The following is a 17774-nucleotide window of genomic DNA, read 5'->3' as shown; positions in this document are numbered from 1 at the left end:
ATGTCAATTAGATGCATTATATCATAGAAAATTAAACATTTCCAGAGTGCAATACTCAATGTTGTTATTTCTTACTGTTATGGTGTGCATGATGCTTATGGTTCAAACTGAATTTCACTCAGAGGAGATTTACAGTTTGAGGGTTCGATTAGTTTGTCCACATCCTTGAATAAGAGAGGGCATGGGAGAAGGACCAGAAGACCTTGAAATCTGGTGCAGTGTACTTCTGAAGATGAGAGTTTATATCCAGCAGGTTACTTCTTGGAGTTATTGTGACCCCAGCCTGTGTAACAACTCTGTGTGACTTCTCCCATCTCTTCTTCAAACTCCACTCACACAGAGAGACCTGGAAGAGTTTCTTTGTTCGTCAAGATAAAAAAAAAAAAAAAAAAAAAAGAGGTGCATCAGTATAGAAGAGTGGTAGGGAAATAGTCAGGGAGATGAGAAACAGGGCGGTAAGTGAATATTTCCACATCAAAGACTAGAGCAATTGGCTAGGTTTATGTATTTATCTCATTCTTTATTTTAATAAAATTGTAGCTTATACCCAGCCTTGAAGAAGAATGCATTTTTAAATAATTTAACAGAGCAACAGCAGAGCAAATAGATGGAGATGGTGTGCAAAATTGTTTTACATGCTACATGTGAAATATGAGGTGCTCTGGCTGCTGCTGGCAATTACTTTTTAAAGCCCGTTTCTCTCAAGGAGTTTGATTTATTTTTTATGTTCTTTAAGGCTGTGCTCCCGTTGAGACAATTCTCAACACATTTACTCATGTGTAAATAAATATGTGTAAAACTATGAAATCACAAGGACTTCATATGTGTTTCAGTTTCTCTTACTTTTTTTGTTTCCTACATAGAATCATAGACTAGTTGAGGTTGGAAGTGATTTCTGGAGGTAATCTGGTCCAACGACCCTGTTCAGGCAGGACTACCTAGAGACAATTGCCCAGGACAATGTCCAGAAGACTTTTAAATATCTCCAAAGATGGAGACTCTGCAACCTCTCTGGACAACGTGTGCCAGCACTCAGTCACTCTCACAGTGAAAAAGTGTTTCCTTATGTCCACAGGGAACATCCTGTGTTTTTGTTTTTGTCCGCTGCCTCTGATCGTGTTGCTGGGCACCACTGAGAATAGCTTAGCTCTGTCCTCTTTGTACCCTCACTTCATTTGTTTATATAGATCAATGAGAGTCCTCCTCAGCCTTCTCTTCTGTAAGCTGAACAGTCCCAGATCACTCAGCCTTTCCTCAGAGGAAAGATGCTCCAGTCTCCTAATCATCTTCACGGCCCTTCACTAGACTCTCTCCAGTATCTCTTGTACTGGGGAGCCCAGAACAGTTCTCAAACGTGCCGACTTTTGAGACAGTGGCAGGCTGCGATAGTGAAAACTGCTAAAAGCCAACTGAAGGTCTTTTCCAACCTAATTGATTCTATTATATTACATGTACGTTAGGTGCTTTTATTAAGCTTTCTCTTCACATGCCAGCCTGGGGGCCAGATCCTTAGCACCAGCTGACTATTGGAGAAAATGTGCTGGCGTTCCAGGTAAGACACAGGAAAAGCCCTTAAACTACCTAGCGATGGTTCAGCGTAGTTGGCATGGATGTCGGTATGTATCGTCCGTCTGGGGTCAGGGGGAGTTGGAACAGACCCATGATGATCTCAGAAAACCTAACAATTGTTGGGGTCTCAAAATTCAAATGAAATATGAAGTTGAGTTGCAGACTTATTGGATATTTATATGAAAATCAAAGCTGTCCTTTTTGTTTTTAATAAAAGATGTACTTGTTTAAAACCTCTGAAAAGCTGGTATGTAGGGCAAATGGAATTTCTTACACTGTGATCAGGGTTGATGTTATAGTCTCCTTTTCACTAATCTAATAGAACTGTGTACATGTTGGGCTGCATTTTATTGTAGAGCTTAATTACTGCAAGGGATTATCAATCCGCTAGAATTTTTGCTCACATTAATAAACTATTTTGGTAGTTATATAAACATTTGCTTTACTCCATTAATGAAAAGTGTGCTAGTGCAGGTGTTGAGTGTACCACAATAAAATTTTGGCAGTCAAGAGGTTGTTTATTGTACTCAGTGACATATTCTGTTGCACTCTCAGGTATTGATACTGAAATGGAACAAATGAAAAACCAAGATTAGAGCCTCTTAAAATGGGAAGTAAGGAAACCATTTTTAACCACTCTGCTTTTTCCATTTTCAAACCCATGCATGATTAATTTGGAGGAAATAGTGTTATTTCTCTAAGCAGGCTCTCCGTGATGGTTTTTTTTTTTTAACATAATAAATACAGTTGCCATAAAAACAATGGAAACCAAGAACTTGACAACTCGTTTTGGGTCTGGTAGGCTTGAATGTAAACTGAACTGCCCAGAGAGAGCTGGTGAAAGGGTTTACTTGCTGTAATTGTAATAAAGGAAATTTAAAAACCACAATCTGTTTCAAGTCAAAAATGAACAACTGAATATTGTCTGAAACATTTTTTTTCTAAATTCTTGGCACGCCTTTGCTCTTTAGGCAAGTGGCATTATTGGACTCAGGATGCAGATGTTCTTTCTTTTAGATAAGTAAAAATGTGTTGTTTATAAACCCTTCAGTCCATTAATTCAAAGTGTGTAGTTTCAGGGTCATTGCTTTACAATGTAAGAAAACAAAATATAAAAGCTAGGAATAAGTCATAAGTAGAGATCAACTCATATAATCTATTTGTTTCTGGTGTTACACTTCATTTGGTAGACTTTACATACCTAATAGGTTTGATACGATGTTAAATGCATTTTGTTACTTGATGTGATGTATCTTCATTTTTTTCCTGCAATATTTATTCCAGAAAGGTGGCCCTTCTCAGTGTGGCATACCATTTTAGTATGGTAAAATGGTACAATATTACAATATTGTACAATATTACATAAGTAAACCAAAACATTTTTCAGAGGATGTCTGGGAGAGGTGTGAGCGTGTGGCTGGCATTAAGCTTTCATTTGCAAACTAAGATTATGACTTTATTACTACATAATATTATAATGATAGTATCGTTGGTGTAAGCAAAATACTTCTAGATGTCTTGTATTTGTAGTGGTGTTTTTTTAATAGTTTTCTTTCTTAAAGGGGTATGTTAGCTAGTATGTTTATCTAGTGTCTTTGTCTCAAGAATCCTTGCTCATGATGTTGCTCAAAGTTTTACATGGTTTAACCATAGGAGGGAGCCTCTCCTCTTTCAAGTTACACAGAAAGATGTAATCATGGGCCTTTGGAGGTGCCTTTGTACAGTTTGTATTTGGAATGCTGCTTTTTTTCCTGTAAGGCTGATCCACTGCAGTTTCAGACAGGTACATAAACCTGGGAGTCAAGCCTGTTAGTTCCAGAAACCGCTATGCAGAAACTATCAAACCCTGCTCCCAATGGATTCTAAGAGTGTGATCATATTTAAACACAAATGGGAGTCAGTTTTTCTTATGCTGTGTTGCATAAAAATCTGCCAGCATCACTACAGTTGCTGCAGGAAAAACTGCTTGCTTAGCTGATGCTGCATAGGTTATACTCTAGCCTTTTCCATGGCATCTCTTTCTTTGTTACAGACAATTGTTATTGGACAAGTAAATATTTTGATCGTTGTCCATTTATTACAGTCAGGTTAGATTTGGTCTTGGCATAAAGTTTACACAGTACAGTAAAATTTGTGTTTTACTTGAGTTTATTAAGTGGAAGGAAATCTGTGTGTAAGTATGTTTAAATATATTTGTGAGTACACTGATTACATTGATTTGAATCAATAAGCTGACATAAGATAGAGAGAAAGTAATCTGTTGATTAGGGAAGCACATCGGAGAGGAAAAATGGAGAATGATTAGAAAAGCTTGATCAAAAGCATGACTTAAAAATACTGATTATTAAAGCTTCATACCCAAATTAAATTCAATTTACTATATATATATATATTTAAAATCTATATAAATGAGATCTAAAAGAAGCTGCCCTTAAAGTTTTTATGTGGTCAGAAATTATTTCCCACCTTACTTGGGCTTGGTGGTTCAACTTGGGTCTCACCTTTGAGCAGAGTTTTCTTTGGTGCTTTAACTATAAGAACTGCCCTCATCTGTGCTGGAACAATGGAGTGGCCACTGAAGAAGAGATGGGGTTTGTTGCTGAGATGCCTTAGAGATGCATAGTGCTTGCTCTGCCTGGAGTGAGAGCTTAGAGTAGACTCAAACAGGGAAGTGGAGTCTTGCTTCGGCTGACGTGTTTCTCCAGTCTTGCAAAGCTACTTTTTCCAAGTTTCTCCCCTTCTTACTCCAGTCCGGGGCTGTATTAGTGTTTTCTGAATCCTTTGACCATTCAGTAAATACACTGAAATCTGTCCTGGATAGCAGTAGGTTTATCTTGCATTATTCTGGACAAATAAAAAATTCCACGTTTCTCACAGCATGAACAGTGCATGGAATTAACTCAGGCATTTCTCACACCTAATATTCTACCACTTTCCTTGCATACTTTATTGGATGATGTCCAGATAAAATCATATGTTAGTTTTTTTCTTGTCATGTGAGTGCGATAACTCCTGGGAGGAATCTTTAATAAGGGAGTAAATCTGCAACAGTGCTTACATTACAGCTCAGTACTACAAATTCTTGTTCATATGTAGATTTCTTGTATGGAGTCTGATTAACTGCAAAATATTGATGATGCTCGTGTTCGCAGGGCAATTTCCCATAAGCTATTTATACCACATGTCAGTATGCCCCTTTATTCTTTACTTCTCCTCCCTCTTCCCAAATACACCCAAGCTGATAATATTAATTTCTTTTAGGGTTGGAAAAATGGGTAAGAATATAACTATGTAAATCATTGTGTATATGTTTTCATTGTAGTAATATCCAAAAGTTGCTATTCCAATTGTGCTGCAAACCTCTAAACTACAGCGAAAACGTATGCATCTCCTCTGAAGAGCTTAAGAGCCTGAGGCTTCAAGCCCAGGAATTTTTTGATGCAGATGTTTGTCTTTAAAAACCGAAGGGGTTACAAAAATCTTGATGGCTTTCAAAGGCCCTTCTGTCTTCTGAATGTCTGTGTCCATGTTTCTGCTTCTATCACTCTGTCTGGGGCAAAACTGGGATGACAGTATCTGTTCGGTACTGGGTCCAGCTCTGTTCAATGTCTTTATCAATGACCTGGATGAAGGCATTGAGTGCACCCTTAGCAAGTTTGCAGATGACACTAAGCTGGGTGGAAGTGTGGATCTGCTGGAGGGTAGGGAGGCTCTGCAGAGGGATCTGAACAGGCTGGACTGCTGGGCCGAGACCAATGGGATGAGGTTCAACAAGGCCAAATGCCGGGTCCTGCACTTGGGGCACAACAACCCTATGCAGTGCTACAGACTGGGGGAAGAGTGGCTGGAGAGCTGCACGGAAGAGAAGGACCTGGGGGGTGTTGGTTGACAGCCGACTGAACATGAGCCAGCAGTGTGCCCAGGTGGCCAAGAAGGCCAGTGGTGTCTTGGCTTGTACCAGAAACAGTGTGACCAGCAGGTCCAGGGAGGTTATTCTCCCTCTATACTCGGCACTGGTGAGAACATACCTCGAGAACTGTGTTCAGTTCTGGGCCCCTCACCACAAGAAGGATGTTGAGGCTCTGGATCGTGTCCAGAAAAGAGCAACGAAACTGATGAGGGGGCTGGAGAACAAGTCTTATGAGGAGCGGCTGAGAGAGCTGGGGTTGTTTAGCGTGGAGAAGAGGAGGCTGAGGGGAGACCTTATTGCTCTCTACAACTGCCTGAAAGGAGGTTGTGGAGAGGACGGAACTGGCCTCTTCTCCCAAGTGACAGGGGACAGGACAAGGGGGAATGGCCTCAGGCTCCACCAGGGGAGGTTCAGGCTGGACATCAGGAAAAAATTTTTCACGGAAAGGGTCATTGGGCACTGGCAGAGGCTGCCCAGGGAGGTGGTTGAGTCACCATCCCTGAAGGTGTTTAAGGGACAGGTGGACGAGGTGCTGAGGGTCATGGTTTAGGGAGTGTTCGGAATGGTTGGACTTGATGAGCCAGTGGGTCCCTTCCAACCTAGTCATTCTATGATTCTATAAAATGTAAAATTTCTATAAAATGTTAAAAAAAAATGTAGGGAATGTCCATAGCATGAATGTTTCCTGATCTGCAGGTTGGTGCAGAGGGCTGCAGAGGATGGGCTGGGTTATGGTTTTTTTTTCCTGTCTGTGCAAGAGCACAATCCTACTATCCAAAATGACAGTGTTAGCTTATATCTGACCAGTCCTTCTCTGCTCAGCATGCTATGTAAGCCAAATCCTCTGAAAAGGTACTTGGAATGTATTTTCTGCCCAATTTATAGAGAGCAACACCTTTCTTGCTTCTTACAGCTTATGGATAAGGGAGGAATGTAGATTTAACCTTTTACAAGCCACAGGCCGTACTTTCTGTTTGCTCTTTTGGTCTTCTATCAAACTTTAGGAAGACTGAGAAATTTGCTGAAGTTTGCACCAGCGTTGGCTGATGTTCTTTGAAGTTCCAAGCCAGATATACTTGGTTTCACACATACACTCCTAATGGAAACCCAGCTGCACTGCTGAATCCTTGCTTTCATGCAACTCAAAACCAAAAGCAAAGACAGCGGTCTTGGACTGAGCCCATGGAGAGCAAACCCAAAGGAAATGCTATTAAAAAATCCTTGTTGAAGTGAAACACTGATTTGAGTAATGTTCTTTCTAGTGACTCTCTAATCATCTGAATTTCTAATTTCTTTTCCTTTTGCCCAACTATGTTTCTCAACTGTGTTCTTCTCTCATTGCTAATAGTTGTCCTTGCTGTTCACTGGGTCACTTACCTTCCACTCTGCAGAGTTGCCACCATGCTGCTTTCTCAGAAGATAAGATGATAAAGAATATCCCTGAAATTCATTGTACTTATGTTATAGGCAAGCTGAGCATAAATCATTGAGAAGCCTTACCTTTGAATGGTAAAGTTTTAATATTAATTGGTTGTGTAAAGGAGTCCATTAAAAGGTGTGGTCTCTAGACCATCTACTGACTATTAATGGAACGTAATGTTTCTCGATCAAATGCTTAAAAGTCAGATGATGTTATACCTCTAAAATATGCATTTCCTCCTGTTCACAAAGATATGCTGCCTCCATTTTCTACAGTACCTTTAAGAATTACTAGGAGTTTCTTTCTAGAAGGTAAGCGAAAAAAAAATCAAAGAACTGCGGTAGATTGTACTAATCAGTCATACCAACAAGTCTCAAAGAGCTTAGTAACCTTTAAAGTTTAGTTTTGCTGGAGTCTTTTCCAGTGCAATTGTCTGCACCACTCTGTTTATAGGAAAGATTATTTGAAATGCACTTGTGATTGCTATTAAAAATGCAGGGCTGTTATCCAAATGACCTTGCCTTATGTTTTTTTGTTACTCCAAGAAGCACGAAAAAGAGTATATGCTATGCAAAAAACGTATACTTGACAGATGATACAGATAAGAGGACATAATTGTAAGCAAGTAGAAAAGAAACTATGGAGTAGAGTGTATAATCCTGCTGATACTTCCTAAAGCTCGGTCTTCCTTCAGGCATTTGTTCTAAGTTAGCCTGAATGTTGTTCTGCTACAGGAATGAGAAAAATGAACTCTTCCAATTTTTATTGTATGTTATTTTTGTTATTATATTCTGTTGTGAGATTTGTCTCCCCTAAGCACCCTCATTTTAACTGGCTTCCCAGTACAAGTGTGGCTAGAGTTTTCAAGCTTCACTCTTTCCCTTGACAGGTAGAGCTCCACTCATTCGTGCGTATCACAATTAACTACATGCTGAATTTTTGTTATGCACAAACTTTTGTTATTTAGAGGTTATTAATTTATATAAATAAGTTCTGTTATTTAGAGATTATTAGTATAATTTATTTATATAAACTGGTCTGTGAACAGGTCTTCTCATTTCTGAAACACTTAATGTACTTCCTTCTTTAGAATGGGAATGTTTTCATTGTCAGAGAGAGACAAAGAAACAATGACAGCAGTTTAGAAGCTGTGATTGGGATATAAATGAGTCTAAAGTTGAACTCTTAAAAATCCTTTTATGTGACAAAATTCACACTACATGACTCTTCACCATGCTAGAGTACAAAAAATCCCTGACTGAGGACACCCAAAGCAAGTGTGTAATTCTAAGGTGGCTCTGAGAAGGAAAAATAATTTAAAAAATTGAGTTGAATTGATGAAGCAATGTAATTGCAGGTATTCCTCTGTATAGATCTGTCAAATTTTTGGCGTATCAGTCAATCTCTGCCTTCTTTTTGGTAATCTTGCAGTATTATCATGAGTTAAGTACTGCCTCACAGAAATTCTACAGAAAGAAATACTTTTATAAATATGAAAACACTTAAATTCCATCATCTGAAATGAAGTGAATCATTCTGGAAAGACAACAGCATTTTTTCAGAAAATGAATAGAAATCATATATATTTTATGATAAGTTTTTTTGCCCCTGGAGAGACTTTCATGTATGTTTTTAGACAGAATTAGAGACATCAAATTCAAACCTAGAAAAAATAACAACATAATTTATGTGAGAACAAATTCAAAATATATAAGAACTTTATGTCAAACGTAGGGTAGACGAATCCTTGCTTTCATGAATCATCTTTCAAAGCACAAGGATCACTGGAGGTTGGGTGCAGTAGTGTGGAATAGCAGAGACTTGGTATCCTGCCAGAGATTTCCTTGCACCAGGTCATTTGGCCTCAGTATCCATCTGAAAAGTAAGAGATTTGACAGCGTCCAGTATTATCATAATGAACCCATCTGATTAGATAGGTGAAGCGAAGACAAAGTTGTTAGTAGCCTGTGTGCCTGTCTAAGGAAATAGGAGACTGACTTCATATGTTAGGGTTTCTGTTAATAAGCTTAAGCCTATGGAGGAAGAGCCTTGCATTTCAGAGAGTTCATTCATCATCTTCCATTTCCAACTTTTTTTCATGGAAAGGCAATTTCTTCACAAAGAACTCTGAAATCTGACAGGTTTTATGTTAAATATGGTATCTTGTAAAAATCTTTCTGAACTAATTTTAAGAGAGTATTTGCGCTAAAACTACTGAATTTGCAGGCACCATGTATATGATTACTCTGATATTTTATGATAATTTTTAGGGAATTAATAAAAGACTTTGCATTGCAATTGTTTGCCTCGGGTTACTCCAGCGAGACCTTTGTCCAGTAAGGAACTGTTTCAAGATTCTTCGTTAAGTAATTAAATTAGCATAGTTAAGAGAAAATTCACAAAAAATCACAGACCAAATGTTATGTGGTCATAAATTAAACACGAAATTCCTTCCTGCTTTCTGCCTTCCTTTGTTCTCTGCTGATGCTGCAATTTTCTTTAACTAAAATGCTATTTCGAGTAAATCATTGGGATTCATCCCTCCCCTAGGAGCCTCTTCCTCAGCCCTTATACCCTAACTTGTATAAAAGGGGAAAGGCATTCCCTTCATTTTCCAGTTTAGTGGTGTGGAAAAGGTGTTTCAGGTATTTATTGCACATATTTGGTGCATTTTCAGTGTTAAAGTGGCTCTGTATGGTGGAAGATGCTCCTCTGCTCCTGTCTCCTCCTTCTGCTAAGCAATAATGGGCAAACACTGCCACGAAGTCACAACCCATATTGTAAAAAAAAAAAAAACACAAAACCCCCTCATCCATCAAACTGTCACCTCAGTTTTCTGTCCAGGGTCACAGAGGAACAAAGTCTGCTTGTATCAGGTTGAAATAGCATTGGTAAATGTTAGTGTGTGTGAAACTGGTGGTTTGAAGTCTATTTATTTTGTTTGAAAGGCTCAAACAGCATGCTGCCGAGCAGAGAAACAAGCAGGAGGAAGTCTCCTTATAAATTATTACTGGAAGATTCACAGATGTCATTTAAGATGTGAAATTATGCTGTCTGCTTTTCTAGGTCTTTGATTTACTTTGTGGCAGCTGTCTGTTTCTGAGTTTCTGCATCTCACAGAAACGTAAAACTTGCATTAAAAACTAAAGTGACAACAGCATCTCTTCACCAAAGACTTAAAGCTTTCTTGAAAACCAGAGAATATGCAGGGGATATTATCTCAATATCTATGGCATGCTTTGAAGACCAATTATACCAAAAATTGCTATCTCTTTTTATATAAACTGGGAATGTAGATAGAAATCTTTTCCACTGCGAAAAATGCAGTTATTGTTCTGATTTTAGCTACCAAAGGCACTTCAGGGACGCACCGATGCTTTTTTACATTGCTTTTAATTTGGTTATTTCTAACGTTATTGATTTCATGTCTGTTGGAGTCTTTTTTCCTATACTTTTTTATTATTGATTTTCTGGTAGAAGATCTTTGTTGTTATTTTGCCCTTTGAAATATCTAAGGGTTATTTACACCTTCTTTATTAGAAAGAAAAATCTAAGGCCGAACAGCAGCTATAGGAAGTCACACAGATAATTTAAAAAGCACAAAAAAAAGGGTCTACTCCTTCATTGCAGGCAAACCAAGATGCACGTGGGGAACTCTTGCAAGTACCCAGGGGTGTGCTTATTTCAGAAATGAGCAGCTGAGAGGGTGATGAATGGAGATGTGCACTTTTCCATGCGTTGTCCTGACACGCTGCTTGCGTATGGGGTGTGCTGCCCAAGTCGCTGGCGAGTTTGTTTGGATGCCGTCCCTGAGGATGGCCATGTGGCACAGAGCGAGGAGCATGAGTGGCAGCAGCATCTCTTCCCCCACCCCCCAGGAGAATCGCTTCTGCTGAAGTCATTTGGTGTGTGCTGCTTTTTCCTGTGTGAGGATTAGGGAGTAGGAGAATGGCTTTGTGAGGAGGCTCGGAGAGAGGGAGCTGAAGAGAGGCTGAACAGAGGGGCCGAAAGACTTTAGCCTTTCATAGTTCTTTCAGTCAATTCATTCTGGGAGACCAATTGCATGCGATACGGCAGCTGGGGGTTTTGTTTTCCTTTCAGCTGCATACTGTAGGAGAAGCTGGTAAGGTTGGTTTTTTTTTTCCCCCCTTGTTCTACTGTTCCACGATGCTATTGTACTTGCTTTATCGAAGTGGTGGTTTGGTGAGGAAGGGAAGTTGGTTAATGATGCTGAGGGTCCCCTGCATTGTCTCCGCTTTGTGCAGCTGCATAGTTTAGGGAGAGGCACTGTTTACAGTACAGGGGTTGGTTTCTGTTGAACAACTTCACTGTCATTTTTCCAAAGTTGTTTCACTCTTTCTTTTGGTGGAGCTAGGAAAATAAGCAAACAATCAGACTCGGCTGTTTGGAAATAGGCAGAATTATAGAGGCTGCAATTTGCTGGAAAAGCTGTACTGTTGAAATCTCAGTTTCAGATATTCTGCCTTTGATGTTAGTGGATTTGTCGCTCTGCTGGATGAACTCCAAAACTGGGTTTTATGTGAGAGCCTTCTCTCACAAACCTTTTCTTTGCATTTTTAGCAGGGACAAGATAGGTCCCTTGAACTGGTAGCCAAAGAAAACAAAGCAAAAATGTATCTGTGGAAGGTGGGAATATTTGGAAAAAGGAAAAATCCTAGGGGAACTCTGGAAATCAAAAATAAATGAAGGAGCATTAATTTTTGGCATTCATTTTTAGCAGAATGCTCTTGATTGTAAAAAGAAGCATGTGGTTAGGCAGAGAATATAAATACTCTTTCAGAAGATTCAAGATGCACAGGTGCGTATCCTGTCTTAAGTGCACCCTTCCAAAGAGAGAGTTATCAGATTTGTCCTCTTGGGAGGCATGGGGGAGCTGGGGAGAGAAGGGAAAAGAAAACCAGAAGATCCTGGCTATCCTGTCCCTTTTCCCTCGTCTTATTTTTAGAACAGTGACTTGTGTTTGTCAGTCTTTCATTTCCTTTCATATTATCGTGGGAAACTTTAGCTTGAATTGGTTGGCCATACGTGAGCTCAGCTTGGGGCATACCATGTCTGTTCCACAGGCAGTCTATGAAAATCCTGCTTGTGACTCAGATGAATTGTAAAGACAATAATTACCAACAAAAGTTTCTTTTGTGGCCATTCAAAAATCACAAACAAGGTAGAGGGGGATGATTGACAACAGTTACGCTACTGATTGACAGAGAACCAAAACCTTGGTCTGTGACTTAGTATGTTAGTTTTTCAAGAAGCATTGACCTTTTTCACTATTATTGTATTCTTTCTGGTGGACTATTCCCAACTACTCTATTGATGCCAGAATGTCTATCTAAAATGTGTCTTTGTAATTACTGCTTATAGTCTATACATCTCTTTACAATGATACGCTTATTTGTTGATGCCGAAACAAAATTGAGAGATGCATTGCAATTCGACCTCCATGAGTGTGTATCTTTTATATGCCTCACACGCTTAACTATTGATTTCAGCTACAGATTTCACTCATATGATGTAATGAAGTGCCACATCCAAATCCTGCAAATTTAAACTCACGGTTCTAGCACTTGATAATGAAGGCCCAAGGATATCAATGTGGTTACTCATGTGAGTAAAGATTGAGACTCATTTCCCATTCATGAATGAAATGGTTTAGGAAGTGCACAGTTACTATGGTTCTCTTTTGGCTTAAAAACAAAAATCTCCATTATAACAACCACTGATGAGATTTCACTGTTTGAATATAAGAATGCGGTAGACTCTTGACAACAGTATTTTAAGAAGAATGATGACATGATTTTCTCTCTCCAGCTTATTAACAGTTTTAGAAACATGGGAAACATAATTCACCTCTTTGTGTTGCACCACTAGGTATAGCCATGACTCTTGAAATACTACCAGAACTATGAGTTACTCCTGTCTTTGAGAATAAAAATTATTCTGGTCTTTATCATATATTCCCCTCTACTCCTAGTAATAACTGTTGGTCCTGCCAAATGACAGCAAACTGTTACTTCAGGTTAGGCTTCTCCTGGTTTTCTATAGACAAAGTAAACAAGGCAGGTTGTGTTCCTTGCTTATTGTTACACCGGTTAAAACTCCTTAGTTCTCTAGTGGAGAAATTACTTTGGGTTAGTGTTTCTGAAGTGTTCAGTATTATTCTTTAGTTTACAGCAAGAAAAGATGTATTTGCTGCTACTTCTTTCCTAGTTTTTATGAATAATAAATATCCAAATGTGACTTTCAAGAAAAAGAAAAAGGCATCTATCTTAAAAGAACTCCCAAGTGATATTATATCTGTACATGTGGATGGGAAAAGAAGTACACTAAAGTTGTTGTGCAAGAAAACCGTAAAATTAACTGCTTGAAACAGAAAAGTGGCTGTCCTATAACTTTCTATAAAGCAGAAATACTTATACTTTTATATGGCCATTATTGTTGGAAAAAGGACCTCTAATTGCAATTGAAAAATCACCATCAATATCACACTTACTCATAAAGCAAAAAATCTTGGCTATAAATGTCTTATTAAGTTAAGTAAAAATAAAATCTGTTGCAGAGGTGGAGTGAAACATATAAATAAACTTAATGTCAATTTACTCCTGAAATTAGAGCAATCTCAACATATTGCAGTAGTCATTAATTACCATCTATTTGTCACAACTGGAAAGTTTAGGCAAATGAACACTGTAATGTTCCTTCTCGAAACACATAACTCTGTGAAAGAAATTATAAGGTTGGAGCTGCCATACTGGTGCTATGCTGCAATTCGGTGATTTTTTTGTGAGTTTTTTTTCACATTTCTTAGTCCAGATGTCACATAAAGATCATATAGCAAAAAAAGAAGTCTGTTTTCTATACTGTGTAGATACATAATTATATTTGCATATGTAAAGATTAGTGGCAATTTCTAAAGTGCAGTTGGTACACTGAAGACTATTTTCAAGCTGGGTTTGTTAGTATTCTTTCACATGTACTTTTGTTTACATCACTTAAGTTGTTGTTTGACCAGATCTGTAAACATGCACACTACCATCACACATCTTATATGTTAACTAAACACTTTCTATTACTACACAGAGGGTTCACAAAGCCTACACTTAGCGCTTACGGCTGGCTACCCATCTTCCTAGGAATAGCTACCAGAAGCGAATGTCACTGTAAGTCATGCTAAATACAGTGTAAGAGTTCTACTTTTCTTATCCCTAACTGAAAGAAAACACATTTTGCCTCTCATGGAAGGCTGCCATTTTACAAAAAGTAAGCAGCAGGAACTCTAGTCTGGTGGAACAGGATAGGAATTAGAGAATACTGTTTCCACTTGACACAAACCAAGGGATTTTGAATGTTGCTTCAAAATCATCTTTTTTTTAAAAAAAAAAAAAAAAATGCTATGTAAGCTGTTAGTTGCTAATTCAGTCATTTTACTTACGATGTAACAGAATATAGACTAGGCTGAATATTTTTGTCATATTTCTAAATGACACAGTTTCTAAAAACTTCTGTATGATTTTAAAAACCTTTCGATGATATTCTGATGAGTGCTGATGTGTCTTTCTGTTATGCACATCCCCCAGGACCTTAGAAGCGCAATGTGTTCCATAGCTTGGGATTTGCTTGTCTTTTAAATCCAATGCAAACAGAGAGGAACTGAACTGCTGAGTAGTAGATCATCTGCAGGATAATTTGAGCAGAGGACGGTGGAACATTATGACAAGATATGGCTGAGGTTTGCAAAATTCACAAGCATCTCACTAAACACTTCCTAGAACGTGTTTCAGTTACCTGTGTCCATATCCCTTTATCTTTGAAAAGCTGCATCGTTTACAAGCACGTTGCTCCCTCTGGTTGGATGTAATCGGTATCTTTCATCTTAGCAGTCTCAGTATTTTAAACAAGTAGTATCTATTTCCATGATGAACTTCCAGGGTTTAAGAGATTGACTTGTGGTCCATTAGAAGTTAAAATTCAGCCCACATGGTGTGGCAGACCGGCAGGATGCTGTCTGTCAAGGACTCATAGTTGATGCAGAATGAAATTGTTGAGACGTGTGGTTTTATCCAATTAAAACTTTGACTGAAATGTTAATGATCTTTTGGCTTACGCTTTGGGAAAGACCACCAGTGATTTCCTAAGGGAAAGAACTATTAGCTTCCAACCATACCTGAGTCTGTCAGGCCGAGTACATTATTAGCTGACATCTATGTGTAGATTTGTAAGAGCTTTTGAAGTTTTCTGGATTATGTGCAGACAGAAAAGAGATGGATTATTTTTACTTCCATGAACCAGAGTATCATACTTCAGTGCTGAATAAAGGAAGCTGAGGGTCAACCTGTCAGTCAAAACTCATCTACATTAGAAAAATGTGTGAAGCTTTTTTCCTGCACTGGTCCTTCTTACCCAGGGCAGCCAGCTGTAGAAATGGTGTAATCTGAGACTTCAGGACTTCAAGAGCGTTCAGAGCATTCTCAGGTGGCAAAACAAGGAACAATACATTTTGACTGCCTCTGCACTTCTCCCAGATTTTGTCCCAGTAAGTGAGTTGGTGGTGATGGGGCTTATGCTGGGACTTGGATCACAGTTTTAACTTCTGGGGTTTTTTTTCTGTTGAGTTTTAATGGGTCAGATTTGGGGAATTACTGATTGCCCTTTATGACCTGTTCTCTTCTGGGCTGTGGAAGAGATGAGTATACCCTGTTGATACTAGCATAGTGACCTAGAAGGAGACGTCGCTTGTCTTTTGGAAGCTCTGTCAATTACTTTTTTGCTTCTTGCAGTTTCAAGAACATGTATTAGACTTTGCACTGAGTGCTATTCCTGTTTCTAAGACTATTTATGTGCTCCACTCCTTTTTACATTCTAAGATGGTTTTGAAATTGATGCCGTGAAAATTGATAATCAATGCCAATTTGATTATTAAGTAAGGTATCCTTTAGTGCGACGTTGAGCATGCAGGGGATCGCTCCACCTAACGTGCGTGCCATTTCCAGTGCAATTCACAATATATACAGTCAAAGCATACATATTCATCTCTTTTCCTGGAACAGGTGTGTCTATTACAGTCAGTTCCTGGAATTTATTTACATAAGTTTCCTCCCCTTAGCCCACACGCTCTGACCTCTGGAGGTCTTCTTCAGGGGTCTCTGGATGAAGGCCATAGATCTCGTAGCTGAACATTTCAACTCTCCTTCTTGTGCTTGCTCTTAGACTCCTTGGGCACCTCTTCAAGGTTGCATCTGGTCCTAGCTGGGTCTTCTTTCTCTTATCATTGCGCTAGTCTTTGTTATCTGGCTTACCTTGATACAGGCACATCCTTTCCCATTCTTTCCAACTGCAGCCTTTTTAAAATTCCTTGTGTAAGTATCCAGACACAGGCTAGCTAAAAGATGTTACTGAAGTTAATCCTATATTTTAGTTCTAAAATATAAAATATAAAAAACTATACATATTACTCAAACGTATGATAGGTTAGTAACTTATAATAAATAATCTCTTCCTTCAAAATGCTCAGCAGATGTTGAGAGAATGATATAGTGAAGGCTGGGAACAAGTGCAATAAAACTTTGGTGGTATTCAGTTCTAGATAGAGACTTATAAAACTTGGACATCTGTGTGTAAATGTCTACATCTGATTCAGCTCAAATGTCAGCTAACACCTATGGTTCAATTCAGTTGCCCACACACAGGCATTTGATGCCATTACATATACATTAAGTGTCTTATACATTCACATGGGACTAATGTGATACTGAACATGTGGACACACTGTTCTGGAGAAGCGGTTCTGCCAGGGCATCTGAAACAATGCTAGGCACTTATGTGTAGCTGTCTGAACAGTGTGACCATCTTAGCTGGCCAGCTCAGTAGCTTTTCTCATTCAACTGCTTGTGTCTGCAAGATCAGCAGAGGCTACAGTGCCATCTTGCACAATTAGCTTGTCTACAGACAGCTACCCACAATTTTAATAACTGTTGATTATTTTACATGTTTTATGTCACTATTCTTGAAGAAAAAGAGCTGAGTTATTTCTGGACTAATATTAAAGTGTTCCTGCTGATTATGATAATAAGTAGAAGAAGGAAAGCAGGAAGGAAGGGGGAAAATGTATTTATCCTATCTTCTGAAGGCAACTACTTTGAATGCTGAAGTTAGGATCCTGGGCCGCTTTGTAATCAAGAGAGACAAACATTATCTGAATTATTAAAATTCTATATAAACTCTAGCCAAGGGGAGTCCTTGGACTGACTCAGGTGGCCTTGGTAAGATGCTGAGCTGGTAACATCTAGGACTAGTCAATAGGAAACAACAGGCGTACTCATTATGGTCTAAGTCATCTGAGCGTGACACTTTCCTAAGGTTATTCTAAGTTCTGTTAATGTGTTCAGACTAAAAGGGATTGTACCCAACAATTCTTTTCAAGGTTTCTATTATTCTATTCTGTTCTATTAATCTAATTCAGCATAACTGTTATTGTATATGATTTCAACTGACTTCTAGATGTACCTACCGCTCTTCAGCTGTGCAGGACTATTGCCTCTGAGAAAAAAAAATCTGAGGGAAGAAACACTTTCCTTTTGTTAAGCACCATTTACAGGAAATCCTTTTGCTGATATGTCTTTACACTTTCACATTGTTTATGCATATTCATAGTGTTTGTCTAATGTATTCACATGTATTTTGAAACAGCATACATATGCACCCCACTTCACAATTCTTTTGTGCATGCCAAAAAATATTTTCCCCAACTGAACAATCTAAATTACTAAAATCAAGTAAATCTAAATTATGTCCAGTCTTTGTCTGTTTTGAGGCCCATAATTAGAGCTCAGATGGAAGGACAATTGCAGAAGATAGTTT

At 38.6% G+C, this 17774-nt stretch overlaps 1 protein-coding gene across 2 annotated transcripts in view; it reads left to right on the top strand.

Annotated features, from left to right (window-relative positions):
- The window catches only part of MID1 (midline 1), a 254414-nt gene that overhangs the window by 54697 nt on the left and 181943 nt on the right, over window positions 1-17774 (top strand). Inside the window, exon 1 of one of the 2 annotated variants that reach the window (XM_054077439.1) lies at window positions 10847-11022. The exons of the other annotated variant lie outside the window; for it this stretch is intronic. The gene's annotated coding sequence lies outside the window, so the exon portion shown is untranslated. Of the gene's footprint in view, window positions 1-10846; window positions 11023-17774 lie in introns of those variants that run through there. 2 annotated transcript variants of the gene reach the window in all.

The sequence above is a fragment of the Cuculus canorus genome, chromosome 1 (genome assembly GCF_017976375.1).
Source record: "Cuculus canorus isolate bCucCan1 chromosome 1, bCucCan1.pri, whole genome shotgun sequence".
NCBI classification, from domain to species: domain Eukaryota; kingdom Metazoa; phylum Chordata; class Aves; order Cuculiformes; family Cuculidae; genus Cuculus; species Cuculus canorus.
Note: the sequence above shows the minus strand (reverse complement) of the source record. Positions and strands in the feature narration are given on the sequence as shown.